Below are 15,829 nucleotides of genomic sequence, written 5' to 3' on the forward strand. Positions count from 1 at the left end.
CATATAATATTCATGATAAAAATGGTGAAGATTCATATTATCTGAAGGATTTAACATGAGGTATTCTTAAATTGCCAATTTATTGACAATTCTTGAAGAGATATTTTTCTTAAGATATGATCTGATTAGGATCTAGGACTATTACAGAGGAATGCTAACTAATTACATAAAGTTAATTTAAACCTTTAATGAATCAAATTAACATAATTGAAATAAGAGAACAACAAGATTAAGCTGATAAAAGAGAAATTGAGAGAAAGAAGACGCAAACAATTTGATCTCGGAGTTCATCTGTATGGACTACGTCTCCGGGTCCTACTCCAATAGGGGGACCGATCCGATTAACTCCAATATCAGGTACAATTGTTTACAAAATCACTCCTTTCAAGTACAACAGCATAACGCTATTCCAAAGTACAAGACTGATCACATCTCCCTTACTCTCAGCACTTGGACGTTCTCTCCACTTTCTGAATGCCCTCTAAGAGTCTCCTAACCCCCTTTTATACAAAAAATTAGCCAAAATAAGGCTATAACAAAATTTACAATAATAGGTCCTTCAATTAATTTCCCCCTCGGAATAACCCTTTAGCCATTTTAAAAAGATTTGGCTTTTACCAATTTTGGGGTTAAAAATAACAAAAAAAACCTTATTTTACTAAGGTTAGGCCGTCGGTTTAAAGGATAAATCTAAACTACGCCATGTATATTTTAAAGCACTAAAATAGCGCAATGGAAAAAACCATTTTGGGGCAGCCACCAGTCGGGGGTTCCAACCCCACCGGCGGCCTCCTTTGATTAAAATTGGCACTAGCCAATGTTTAAAAACATATTGCCGCCAATATCTTTTGAAATCCATACATGGCATAGTGGAGGAAGCATGAATTTTGGGAATAAATGGTCATGGGTTAAAATCCGACCATAAACCTTTTTATTTCCCACTTCACTGACGTCATGATGACATCATCAATATTCATCTCTTATGCCGAACTTTAAAATGTCATAACTTTCACGTATGGGCTCTGTTTTTGATGAAACAAACACCGTCAAAAAGCTCTCAACGAGCTCTTTATTTTGAAATCCATTGTTGACCACTTTGGAGATGATTATTTTTTCACCTTTTTGATGACCTTCATTCTCGATTTGACCAACCTTTGATTGACCATAACTTTTGCATATGGACTCCGTTTTTGTCCGTTCAAATTGCATTGGGTCTAGAATTTCAAGGAGTTTAATCTGATGTTGATTGTTGGAGTTTTGGAGATACTTCAATTTTGATGAAAGTATCCCCCGGATCAAGATATCATTGTTTCCATGAATAGAACTCTAGGGTTTTTCCTGTACATTATGTAAACCCTTTGTGTCTTCTTGTATAGCCCTTGTACATTTATTTTTTGGTGTGGTCACTCTCTCAGTAGTTGTCAAGAAATTTTTGGGTTGAGATTATGGTTTACTTCTCCCAAGGATTCTAAGCCCTCATATGAATTTTATGTATTCATTGTCCCCAGACAAAGCCACTACTGGTCATGTCTTTACCTCATGTTTTATTATTATGTCATTCTATGAATTTCCTAGTTTTAATAGTAGCTAGTGCATCCAAAATAAGTTTCCAACAATGGAAGGAAAAGCTTATATGGAGAAACTTGATTAGATTGACTGCTAACCTGGCAAATTGAAAGTGAGTCATTCACGATTTTATTCCTAAATTGTTGAATTTTTAAGAATCAATGGCATGTTTTCAAAATTACAAGGTGATGCCACCCTATTTTTCCTTACAATTCATTTATGAAAATTGAAAGCTCCCTATATGAGCCAGAATTAGAGATGTATTGTAAGATTTTTCCATTTCTTCTCTACGCAAACAAATTTCAGAATTTTAGAGAGCTAAAATCCATTGGATAATTGTTCCTTGTGTGATTAAAGTGTAAAAGAATTTCTAGTATCCATAGTATGTTGCAGAATTCTAATGAAAGAGTAACAAACAACCAAGTAAGTATCCAAATCTATTAGATAGTAAAGAATTATGGTTTTCCTTGTCACTAGTAAGCATGCCTCCAAAGAAAGTTTTCTCAAGAAAGGTAGATTTTACAAGTAGAAATATACATGATGAGCTTCTTGAATTATTGCCTGAGTCTACAAAAGAGTCTCCCCAAGTGAAAAAGCTAATTTCCGTTAACCCTAGGCTCAAGATTGTGGATGGCTTATATGATAGAGGGAATTGGGTTAGGGATGCTACTACTACTAAAACAAGGTTCCATCTTTCTAAGAAGTGGTTATTAGAAATAAAATTGTTTCCTCCCCATGGAAACATTTGGAATTTTGATTTGGGAAAACTAGTTGTCCCTGTTGTCTTTATAGATTTTGACCTACTCATGGCCATTGCCCAAAATTATGACCCAGTAGCTAGGATAGTGAGAAGAATAAATAGGGAATGCTTGGTACAAATAAATTTTGAAGAAATTCAAGATGGTTTTGGCCTAGAACCATTTTCAAATTATCATGTAACCATTGACCTGCCAAGACTAGAGAAAGAATACTTGTCAAAGAGGGATAAGATCAGTTAAGGTGTACTAAGGGTGCACTTAGGTTCAATTGGAAATTTTCCAATGGTTACAACATCTACTAAAGAGCCTTTTAAGAAGAAATTTTTCACTTTTAGGGCCATAGAAATATATATGACTCCATGTCGGGTTTTTGGTGAGGATGAACAAAATTTATGCCAATAAAATTTATGTATATGATGACTCATATCTCCTCTTTTGGTTTTGACATTATTTTTGATTTTGCATCATATATAGCAGAGGAAATCCATATAGGGTTAGTTGGAATTGGGAAGAGTAAGGTGGAAAAGAGTTTTGGTTATTATACATTGTCAATGCACATGTTCCTTTTTAAAGGTGTTACATATTTTGAAAAGGAGATGGTCCTGAACTGAAAGTATGAAGAGGAGGATCTGCCAGTCCAGTTGTGGAGTACAAACATGACCTAGGATGCAGAGGAGGCTAGTTTTGTTAGGTTTGATAGGTATTTTACCTCTAGATTAAGAAGCCTCTTATTAAGTGGCAATCCCAAAATCCCCAAGGCAATGATGGATTTTATCAAGCCTATGGATAATCCTTTTGAATTGAAAGTGTCCCACAATTGGGTTGATATTATATCTTACCCTATTTCTATGGTTTTTAGGGTATATGGTTTTCAAGTGACTCCTCATGTGTTGCCCTACCAAGTACCTCTAAAGGTAGGGATAGCTGAAATGTTATGATAGATAGGGGGTTTGGAGGAAGCACAATTGGACAAAAGAAACAAAGGCTCAATATTCCCCACTTGTACTGTGGCTCACCATTTTATAATCACAAAGGGTGGTTGGTTATTCTTGTATAAATTCTTAGAACAATACAAGATGGTTGTGTCCCATCCCCATTTTTGTGATACCAAAGGATTTTTTGATGTGTTTAGAAAAAAGGATAAGGTTGATGCAAAAGACCACCAATTCTATTTCCCTAAAGACATAATAAGGAATGAATTCTCTCAACAACAGCAAGAGATCAAAAAGGAAAAATGGAGGGTTTATTCTAGGGTTTAGGAATTCATTCATTGTTTTGATAATAATTACAAGCCTTTAGTTGATGCAAAAATTGAGGTAGATAAGTTAAATAAACTATTGACCACGTTTCCTAAAATTATGGAGGTTATGAATGAAAAGAAACTATTCTTTATCAATTCTTTTCTAAAAAAAGCTAAAGAGGTCATGAGGAGATTATCTTTTACTCCTATAGTAGGATCAGGCCAATCATTTGTTCAAAAGAGACCTACCTATAGTGTGATCCAAAATAAAAGAGCCATTGTAGATAAAGGAAAACAAATGATGGGATCAACCAAGGTTGTTCATGAGGAAAGACCTAATGAGCCCTCGCCCAAGAGGCAAAAAATAGAAAAGGAACATACACCTCAAATTGAAGAATATTCACCCACTCAGTCCCCATTACAAATAGGAGATGAACAACTCACTAGAGAGTAGGTGGAGCAGTTGGGATCCCAAGGGGGAGTGTTCATTACTCAAGCAGAATTAGAAGAGGGAAATCCTCAAGAACCTCTAGTGCCAAGCCTTGAATTAATTGTGGCAGATTATAGAGGAAGGGAGTTGGACCATGTGATGGAATAGGCTTGCCATGAATTCATCTTGGATGATGATTTTGTTAAATCTAGAGCCGTTAACCAATTTTCTTGGAGAACAAACATTTGAATGTTTGAGGAGAGATGCAACAAATTAAAAATAGAGCATCTAGAGATGGAAGAGGCATACATGCAAAACCAAGTTAAAGAATAGATGGTGTATGATTTTAAGAGCTTGACCCCTAAAGAAGGGAGACAAATGATAAAGGCATCTGGGGTATTATTGCTACAAAACTAGGACATTGCAGATGCTATGGTTTTTAATTTTTTTATAGATGAAATGAGTGTAGAAAAAAAGGGGAAGAAAGAAATGAAAGGTGCTAAATTTAGTGAGGACCATACTGCATTGGTCATTTGGTCAATGAGAAAAGGATCTAGGACTAGCTCTTCCCAGCCTAATGATACTAGCTTGATAGGCAACCTAATTGTGAAAAGAGTTGAAGAAACTACTACTGTAGAAGTTGCACATCTAGGTGTTGGATCAGCCAACTTTACCTTAGCCACAGCTCAAAAGATGAAAGGGAAATGTTGGAATAACATGATAAATATGAGAAATTTTTAGTTGCATACAATAAAGAAGTTCAAAAGAGGATTGAACTAGAGAATAAATTGATGGGATGATCCAACAGGCCAAGAATTTCTTATCCTTGCCCACCAATAGATCCTTTTAAATCCACTCCTCTCATTGAGATTATAGATACACCACAAAGGCTACAATATTATACTACAAAAGATTTTGAAGAAGAAAAGAGTAAACTATGGGCATTGCATGTGGAACTGGATGTACAATATGAGGATAAGCTAAGAAAAACCCTCATGTATTTTGTTGATAAAATTGATTGGCCCTTATTTTATGAGCAACTAAAAAAGACAACATATATATGGGATGAGATAAAGGAAAATGATGAAGCCTTGAAGCCAATTGTTAATAAATGGAGTAAGAGGAGTAGAGAGGTTACTCTTTTATGTTTTTCTATCATCAATTTATCTTTTTAGGACATATAAAAAGCTTATAATATTGCTAATGATCTCTCAAAATTTGATGAAAAAAGAGTTGAGCTACAAAGGAGAATTGTTAGTTATCTAGAAAAATATAAGTGTTAACTTCAGACTATTCCCATATGCTTTAGATAAAAATGATAAATTCAAAAGTAAGGAGGAAAGAGCCCAAGAATTGGATGATTTATTTTTCCTTCAAATGAATGAAATTATAAATGAAAAAGGGAATGCATGGTGGGTAGCCACAACTGAGGTAGTTCTAAAAGTGCAATTATTCTTTAATTCTTTAAGTCATAATTTTTTGAGATTGACAAAATTGCAAAATATGTTATAAAGAAATAGCATGACATTCTACAATTTGATTAGCCAAATGACACACATTTTGACAAGTGGACGACAGATTTTTCTCATGTTGAGTAGTTAGAAGGTGCTAAAAATGATGATGATGATGAGGAAATAGGACAAGATGAGGTACAAATTATTGACACATCAATAAAAGAAGAAAAGGACAAAGGTGAGAAACAAATTGCAGTTGTAAGTACAAAAATTCAAACTAATAACATAACAACAAAAGAATCAGATGTAACTGTAATTTTGGCATTATGTAATGACATGGATGGAAATTCTTGAGTTGAAGTCACTCTGAAAAAAAATGAACCAAATCCATCACATGCAATTCCATTGGTTACATCCTCTGAGGATTTGCAACAACATCAAGGCCAATCATGAGATCCTCGGTAGTAAAAGATGTAGTAGAAGGAGGTCCCACTAGAGAATATTCATGATGAAGATATCCTGTTGCACCAATTTTTGTTTTTGTGACAGTAACAATATAAGTATTTTTTTTCTTAAGGAAAACTATCATTTTCCTATACCTGAAGCTTGTCACATCTCACCCTATATAAGTGAGATTGCAAGATTAGAGAAAGGGTCCAAGAATTTTGTAATTTTGCCTTGTTTAAAAGTGTAGTTGGTTCATTTTTATGTGTAGTTTTTCAAAGTTTACTTTCAATCCTATAATTTTCTAATCTTTTCATACCAATGACAAAATCAGCAAGATATTATGAGTTTCATTGAGTTTCTATTAGTTATTGTATCAGTCTATTCAAAGGATAATACAAAAGGGCACTTACACTATATCTATGTTATCAATCTTTGTCTCCATTTTATGAGTTTTTTTGCTTTGAGATTAGTTAAATAAGGTTTAATTGATTGAATGCAATCTGGATAGGTTGTATATTGATTCTATTGTTTCTTTTAATTCAAGGAGTTAAGGAAGTGCTTTAATGAATCAGTAGTGTCTATGAGTTTATAAAAGGATATTTCATAAGAATGGGAATTGGTGATTATAGTTGATAAAATTCATTTACAAGTTATTTGAATTAGATCCCCTACTAATAGTTGACTCTGTGTAGCAATGGATAAAGCACTAGTCATATAAATCAGAGACAAACTGAAGTAAATTCGGTTACATGTATCAAATTTATATGCAAATCTAAATCAATCAAATATTGTATCAAGTGTATAATGGTGGTCATCATCTATCTATGGGAATTTATGGGTTATTGTTAGTTGTTGTAGCTCATTTTTGTCTCACATATATTAGAGAAATTGGACCATATTTGTTGTTTCTATGGATTAAGGGTAAGAGTCAAGAAGTTAATTGAATCCCTAAGGTACTCCCACCTTGGTTTTGTAGACCTAGAAGCATAGGAAGCATTATACTTTGTGCAGTTGGCCCAGAGACATAGTTTATTATGCTAATCATGAGCATTGGCCACCTCTAGGTATAATAAATTTTTTTTTCTACTGGTAATAATAATCACTGTAAAATTAGGCACCAATACCTACCAAGAAGTTGCATGGTTCCCATCAAGAAGTTTCTTCTAGTTTCTATTAGGAAGTTATTGGATACATGTTGGAATTTTCTTCTAGCTTATGTTGGGAAGTTGTTTGGTTCTTGCTAGGAAGATGCTTCTAGCTCTCAACATGACGTTGCTTCTAGTTCCCAATAGGAAGTTGCCTAGCATATGGTATCTGAAATGGAGGTGATATGTGTGGGATGTTTGTATTACAAGGAGCAAATCATTATGGAGTTTTAATATCCTTCAATAATATTTGAATCAAAGAAGACCTCTAATTTCCAACATGCAAAAGTAAATCATAACACAAATGTGCAAGTGAGTCATAATTTATCACAAAGAGAATATAGTTGCAAAGTATTATGGTACTTGGATTTGCCAGATCCAAGTAAAGCAGTACAAAGAATAAAATAGGGTGAGGGAATTGTTGGAAATATAAGAGGAGTAACCGAGAGGAGAGGGGTGAATCAATTACTACTAAAATAAATCGTAGATCCGTTAGATGTCAAATAAAATCCAAACTGATAAAACTAATTACTGTTGATACTTGATAAGCATACAGAAAATGATGTAACTCGATAAATGCAGTTTGTTTAACTTTAGCAGATCTTAAGATGTTATTAGTAATTTACTTGCAAGCATGAAAGAAATAACATGAACACATATGACACCAGGATTTAACATGGAAACTCTTTTGAAGTGAGCCCTATTAGGAGCCAACCCTATTAGAGGTTACAAAACACACTATTAGGTGTGACCTTGTTAAAGGATTTGACCACCCTATTAGGAGTGTCCTTGTAAGAAGTCTTGAAACAACTCAATGAAATTGCCACCTTGTTAGAGGAATTGTGATGCAACTGAATTTTTGATTATAGATCTTTGTTTTGGCTTATACTTGATCCTTCTTGATCGAATAACACCTTTCTACTCCACAAGGATACCTACTTATTCTTCAAGTTCACTTCCTCTCTTCTTATCTCCTTTCAATTCATTCAACTTGCATACTTTGAAATCTCAAATTGACCTTTTACTTATACCTTCCAAATTGTCAAGTCAAATCAAATACAAATTAGAATAACTAATATTCATTACCATAGTTAGCTAGAATCAATAGGTAAAATAATTAAGCTTTACATGCCAAAATAAGAAAATCCTTTGGTAGCCTACCTAGTTCGGTAGAAACTAATTTTGAAGCGATTTTCTATGTCAACCAACAAGAGCTCAGTTAACACTACAAACTTACAAAATCCCTTTGGTGACCAAGTGAACTTGGTTAATACTAGATCTATTCACTTTTCCCTTTGTTAACCGAGTGAGGTTGGTTAACACTCTTTTCTGCATAACATGCTTTGATGCCTGAGTCATCTCGGTAAAGACTACCTTCTGTTCATAGAAAACTCAGGAACACTTGGTAGACATCACTGACCAAGTGAACTCAACATGCACTAACTGTCAAAGGATATGACATTTGTGTAACATCAAAGACAACACACAATTAATCAATTATATCCAACAATCTCCCTCTTTGGCATTTATGGCAACACAACATGTCATAGAATAATGAAATTTTGAGAACAACACTCCCTTTGTCAAAAAGTTTCTCCCTCTTTGATTTTACATAGAAAACTTCTCCTATAATATTCTCCCTCTATGAATGAACTACTTAAATTCTCCTTCTTGGAATTACAAAATTTTAGAAAGATATGATAGTAAACTTCTCCCTCGTTGACAACACATGCCAAAGACAATTTTGATTAGTATCAATGTACCTTGAGTACAGATTCGTCTACAATATATCCTTATCAATAATGCTTCAACTAATTGATCTTCAACTTAGTTCCTATTAACACATCACTAAACTTTATTTAGTGAGCTTTAGATAGGGGAATGACCCCTAGCTTGCCTCTTAGATACAAAAATGTATCCTTAGGTAATGGCTTGGTGAATATATCTACAATTTGTTCTTTTCTATGCACATATTCCAATTTGATTTCTCTATACTGTACTGATTCTCTTATAAAGTGATATTTTATAGCAATGTGCTTTGTTTTGGAATGCATCATTGGATTCTTTGATATGTTGATTTCATTGGTGTTATCAAAATACATGACTATTGGCTCTTTGATTTCAACCTTCATTCCTTTCAAAAATTGTTTGAACCAAATAATGTTAGAGCAATTTACTATTGCAGCCACATATTCTACTTCTATTGTGGATTGAGATGTGTAGTTTTGCTTCTTTCCTGTCCAAGATACTAGTCTTTTACCAAGAAAGAATGTTCCACCACTAGTGTTTTTTCTATCATCAAGATTTCCTGCCCAATCAACATCAGTAAATAATTTTAGGTCAAGGTTGCCTCCAAGTTTGTACCATAAGCCATAGTCTTTAGTACCTTTAGGATATCTCAAAATTCTTTTTACTACCATCATGTGGTTTTCTCTAGGTTTTGTTGAGAATCTTGACACTATCCCAACTGCTAAGGCAATAGCAAGCCTTGTATATACTACATACTTTAATTTTCCAATCATTGATCTGTATAAGGTTTGGTCTACTTCTTTGGAGTCATCATCTTTGGTAAGCTTAACTCTAGTACACATGGAGGTTCCAACTAGTTTTGAATCCTCCATTCCAAACTTCTTGAGCATCTCTTTGATATACCTAGATTGAGTGATATAGATACCATTTTTGTTTTGTTGTATCTACAATCCAATAAAGAATTTTATTTCACCAAACATGGACATCTCAAATTCTGTATTCATTTATTCTGAAAATGCTTTGCAAAAGTCATCATTTCCTATGAATAGAGTATCATCCATAAATATTTCTACCAACACAATCTTCTTATCTAGTCCTTCCTTGATGTACAAACTATTTTTATCATTTGTTCTTTGAAAACCAATCTGTATCAAATAGTTATGTAATCTTTCATACTAGGCTCTAGGAGCTTGTTTTAGACCATATAGGGCTTTGTGTAATTTTCAGATTATGTTCCTTTTGTTTGGTTCAACAAAACCTTTTGGCTATTCAATGTAGACTTGCTCATCAAGTATTCAATTCAAGAATGTAGATTTAACATCCATCTGATATACTTTGAATCCTCTGTGAGCTACATAAGCTAGTAAAGTCCTAACACCTTCTAATCTTGCAATAGGGGCAAAATTTTCACCATAATCAATACCTTCTTCTTGAGAATAGCCTTTACATACCAACCTTGCTTTGTTTCTTGATACTTTTCCATCTTCATTCAACTTATTTCTGAATACCCATTTTGTACGAATCACAGTTTTATCTTTGGGTCTAGGAATAAGAGTCCAAGTTTTATTCTTTTCTATTTGTTCTATTTCTTCATTCATAGCCTCAATCCAACTTTCATTTTCCAGTGCATCTTTAACACTTCTAGGTTCAAATTCAACAAGTAAACATGTACCTTTTAGTTTGCTTCTTGTCATTGTTCCATCTAATTTGCCTCCAATGATCTACTCAGGTGCATGATGCCTTCTAACATGTTTAGCCAATATAAGTTCTTTAAATTTTGAATGAATTGCGCTATCTTGGTTTTGAATTTCAACTTCAAACTCGGGTCCTTCTATCTATGGCTCGGGTCCTTTAGACTTGGTATGCACTAACTTGGTAACCTTTCAATGTGACTCGAGTCCTTATGATTTGGTTTGCACTTCCTGCAACTCAGTAACTATTGGAGACCTAGAGAGCTCGAGAGATGAAGTCTCCTTTTTGTCAAATGTGTTTGGCAATGTATCAAGTTCATAGTAGACAAATTTTTTGTTCTTTTGGCTCCTTTTTGCTTTCTTCTTCAATCTTTTCTGCAAACTCATCAATTCTCACATTGCACTTTCTATGATTTTATGAGAGGACAAATTTAGACATTTGTATGCTTTACTTCTGCATGAATATCCTAGAAATATACTTCATCACCTTTTACATCAAATTTTCTTTTTCTAGATTCTTTCAAGATATAACATTTGTTGCCAACTACTTTCAAGTAACTTACATTGGGTTTGTAGCCATACCATAGTTCATAGGGAGTTTTGTTTGAATCCTTCTTCAACTGAACTCAGTTCAAAGTAAGAATTGCAGTACTGATAACTTCCTTCTAGTATTTGATAGCAACATTCTTCTCAATCATTAGTATTCTTGCACAATACAAGATGGATCTATTTCTTCTTTCAACTGTTCCATTCTACTCCGGAGTACCAAGGGCTGATACTTGTCTTTTGATCCCTCTTTCAATGCAAAAATTGTTGAATTCATTTGAAATGAATTCACCACCTCTATCTAATCTTAAGCATTTCAATCTTTTTCCAGTTTCTTTTTCTACTGTAGCCAAATACCATTTGAATTTTTCAAAACGTTCTTATTTTTCTTTCAGATACATAACAATCATCATTCTAGAATAATCATCAACAAAAAGAATGATTTTTTTTCTCCACTATAAGTTTCTATTCCAATGGGTCCACATAAATCAATATGCACAATTTCCAAGACATCTTCTAACTGATAGTTTTTTCTCTTAAAACTAGTCTTTCCCATTTTACCAATTTGACATTTTTTGCATAATCCAACACTAGATTTCTTCAAACTAGTGATACCTCTTACACTTCTGATTTTTCTTATCTTGACCATATTATCAAAGCTTACATGACATAGCCTTCTATGCCATAACCAACTTTCTTCTACTTGATAAAAAAAACATGAGCAATCACCAAGATCAAGATAAAATAGGTTACCTTTTGTTTGCCTGCCTGATCCAATCAAATTTCCTTTGTTATCCAGCAATCTTGCATTTCCATTTATGAACTCTACCTTGAACCTAATGTTGTTCAGTTGTGCCACACTCAACAAATTATGTTTTAGTCCTTCAACCCAATAGGCATTGTCACATACAAGTTTATTGGTTAATGACATATAGCCTTTTCCTTTTATGCAATAGGGTTCATTGTTTCCAAACATTACACTACCTCCATCATAGTGTTCAAAATGTTCAAACTTAATTTTATCTCTAGTCATATGGTGAGAACATCCATTATATATGATCCATGTGTCATTTTTGCTAACATGAGAGACAAGTGCCATCTTATCTCCTTCATCATTAGATTCATCTTTTACAACGATATACACTATTTCATCTTCACTATTATTTGAATCTTTAGCCATAAAACAAGTTTTCTTACCTTTATTTTTGTAGGATTTGTGACCTTTGAATTCCTTCTTGCCTTTGTAATTGTGGCTTTTCTTCTCTTCCTTGCTTTCTTTGTTTGAACACCTAGTAGCAATATGACCAATTTCTTCACAAGAGAAACAAATTAGAGGAATTTTACCTTTGTACTTACCTCTGCTCCTAGAATATTTCTTTGCAAGAAGAGCTTCAACAATTTCAAGATCACTATCAGAACTTTCTTTAGTTTCTTCCTCACTTCTTGATTGATTGTCTTTTATTTTCTCACCCTTTTCTTTGAGTGAGATTTTAGCTTCAAATGTAGACTCAATATTCTTGGAAGCAGGAATATAGTTGTCAAAGTTGTCTAGTTCAAAAGTTGTCAATCTTCCTACTAGGGCATCCAAGCCTATCATGTTATTTGGATCACATCTCTTTTCTTGAATAGTAAACACTCTAATTGCATAGATGGGAAGCAAAGTTCTGAGTATTTTTCTTACAATCATTTTCTCTTTGATTTCTCCTCTAGATGCTCTGATTGCACTAACACTGGCCTTAATTCTTTCCACATATTTTGCAATGTTTTCATCTTCTAGCATTCTCATTTGATCAAATTGTCCTCTAAGGCTTTCTACTTTGGCTCTTCTTACATTTTCATCTCCTCCATAGATTTCTTTCAATTTGTTCCACATATCAAAAGAAATTTTATAGTCTTTGACCTCATTAAATTCAGCATAACGGAGAGTAAATGCAATATCAATCATCATAATGTTATGGTTCTTTTTCTCAACAATATCTTCAACTGATAATGTTCCAGTGGGAGTTTTGCATTCTTCACCAAGGTATTTGCAGCCTGAATCATTGATGGTATAGGTAGATGAAGCCTCATAAGTCCTTGTCATGCTGCAAAGTTGTCTTTGTTCAGCTTTGGAATTTCTCTCTTATAAGAAATCTTGATCTTTAGCTTAGGTCCTTAAAACCTTCTCTACAAGCACCAAAAGCATTGATACCAATTATTGGAAATATAAGAGTAATTAAGGGGAGGGGTGAATTAGTTACTACTAAAATAAATTCTAGATCCCTTAGATGTCAAATAAAATCCAAACTAATAAAACTGATTACTGAAGATATTTGGTAAGCATACAGAAATTGTTGTAATTCGATAAATGCAAAGTGTGTTTAACTTTAGTAGATCTTAAGATGTTATTAGTAATTTACTTGCAAGCATGAAAGAAATAACATGAACACATATGACACTAGGATTTAACATGGACATCCAATTTGGGAAAAACCACCAAATGCAACTAGTTATTGTTTTTCACTCTTTTGAAGTGAGCCCTATTAGGAGCCAACCCTATTAAAGGTTACAAAACACACTATTAGGTGTGACCCTATTAAAGGACTTGATCACCTTGTTAGGAGTGGCCTTGTAAGAGGCCTTGAAACAATCAATGGAATTTTCACCTTGTTAGAGGATTTACAAATAGTTGTTAACTAACTCTGTTAAGAGATTTTAGATCAGTGCTACAATGGCTAGAGAGTAACAATGAAATTATCTAATTGTGATGCAACTAAATTTTTGATTACAAATCTCTATTCTAGCTTATACTTGATCCTTTCTGATCGAATAACACTTTTATGCTCCACAAGGATACCTACTTATCCTTAAAGTTTGCTTCCTCTCTTCTTATCTCCTTTCAATCCATTCAACTTGCATACTTTGAAATCTCAAATTGACCTCTTACTTATACCTTCCAAATTGTCAAGTCAACTCATATACAAATTAGAATAACCAATATTCATTATCATAGTTGGATAGAATCAATAGGTAAAATAATTAAGCTTTACATGCCAACATAAGAAAATCCTTTGTTAGCCTACCTAGCTCGGTAGAAACTGACTCTAAAGTGATTTCTTGTGTTAACCAATAGAAGCACGATTAAGATTGCAAACTTATAAAATCCCTTTGGTAATCGAGTGAACTTAGTTAATACTAGCTCTATTCACTTTTCCCTTTGTTAACCAAGTGAGCTCAGTTAACACTCTTTTCTACATAACTTCCTTCGACATCTAAGTGACCTTAGTAGATACTACCTTCTATTCATAGCAGACTCAGGAATGCTTGGTAGACAAGGAAAAATGTCTTCACTGACCAAGTGAACTCGACATGCACTAAGTGTCAACTGATAGGACATTTGTGTAACATCAAAGACAACACACAATTAATCAATTGTATCCAACATGCATCAAAACCATGATAGCCATGTACAAAATGTTTGGCACTTTTGAATGGAAAACAATACTAAACTCCAATAGGAATTATAGTACAATAAAATAATCCAATCTCATGCCTACAATAACCTACAATTTGGCCTTATAAAGGGCTTTAGGGAAGCTTCTCAAAAAATTATGAATAGAACCTCGACCAACAAACTTTAATCATTATTTTACTATTTGGGGTCTTTATTAATTAAATAAGTCTGTGTGATATAATTTTTTTTTAGGAACATTTAATTAATTATCCCAATTAAAACATTTTATTAAAAATCAGGGACATTACACAATTTTATTAACTTAGCCACTCTCTAAAATTAATTTTCATCTCTTGGTATTGATCAATTAGTGTTGGCACTTGTATGCATCCTCATATTGTCTAACCTTTTACAACACATTGCTATGTACATAACACTGGTCAATCTTGTGTGTCTAATGCCTCATGACATTACCTCCCATAATTTGATGATCCATTACCTCTTCTTGATACTACCTAATATTATCATACTAAAATTCATCAATTAGCATGTCTTTAACCATATGTAGCACATGTGATGGGAGTAAGTTTTTTCATTGCCCAAGTATAATGAACACTATCCTCATGATTCCATGTACCTATAGCTCCTAGTTGCATTCTTAGCCAATACCCAATTACTTGACCACATATCCATTGACTTCACTTTACCTATTTTTTTGGTACAAGAAACACTTGTCAAAAGCATAAAACACTCATTGATTGATCATAATACAAGTATTTTTTTCTCCTATTAATCAAGAGATGGAAATAAAATAACATAAATCTAAAGAATTGCTACCCTCCTTGGTCAATAAAAGAATACCAAATTGAACATACAAAGCACACTACTACACTAAATCAAAATATACACTACTCAATTGAAAAGAAAACCATCAATCCCTACCAAAATGTTATTCAAGTATTTTGTCCATTCACTAAGTGAGAAAGGAATTTTGCTCCAACCAGCATTACAACACATTATAATAAGTAAATGGGCATCTTCAACAAATTAACTGGAAGAAGCAATAAAATGTATAGATGATTTATTTTTGTAATTTTCATGCAAATGAAAGGAAATAGTATACAAATAATGGATCAAAAGTAACCATCTATTTTCTTAAATCAATTGAATAGAAATCTAGATGAGTAATTTGAGATGCATGCACTCAATATTTGAAGATACAAACATAGTATGAATTTGTAAACTACTAAAGTTTTCAACAAAATATGCATGTTCAATTATGGTTTTCTTTTGTTGAGTGTCGGAGAGAGTAGTGATCTACTGCATTTATGTTATTCATTTCCATCTCTTGATTAATAGGAGAAAAAATA

Source organism: Cupressus sempervirens, chromosome 9 (assembly GCF_028749045.1).
Source record: "Cupressus sempervirens isolate cs-2001-9-10 chromosome 9, ASM2874904v1, whole genome shotgun sequence".
Lineage (NCBI taxonomy): Eukaryota > Viridiplantae > Streptophyta > Pinopsida > Cupressales > Cupressaceae > Cupressus > Cupressus sempervirens.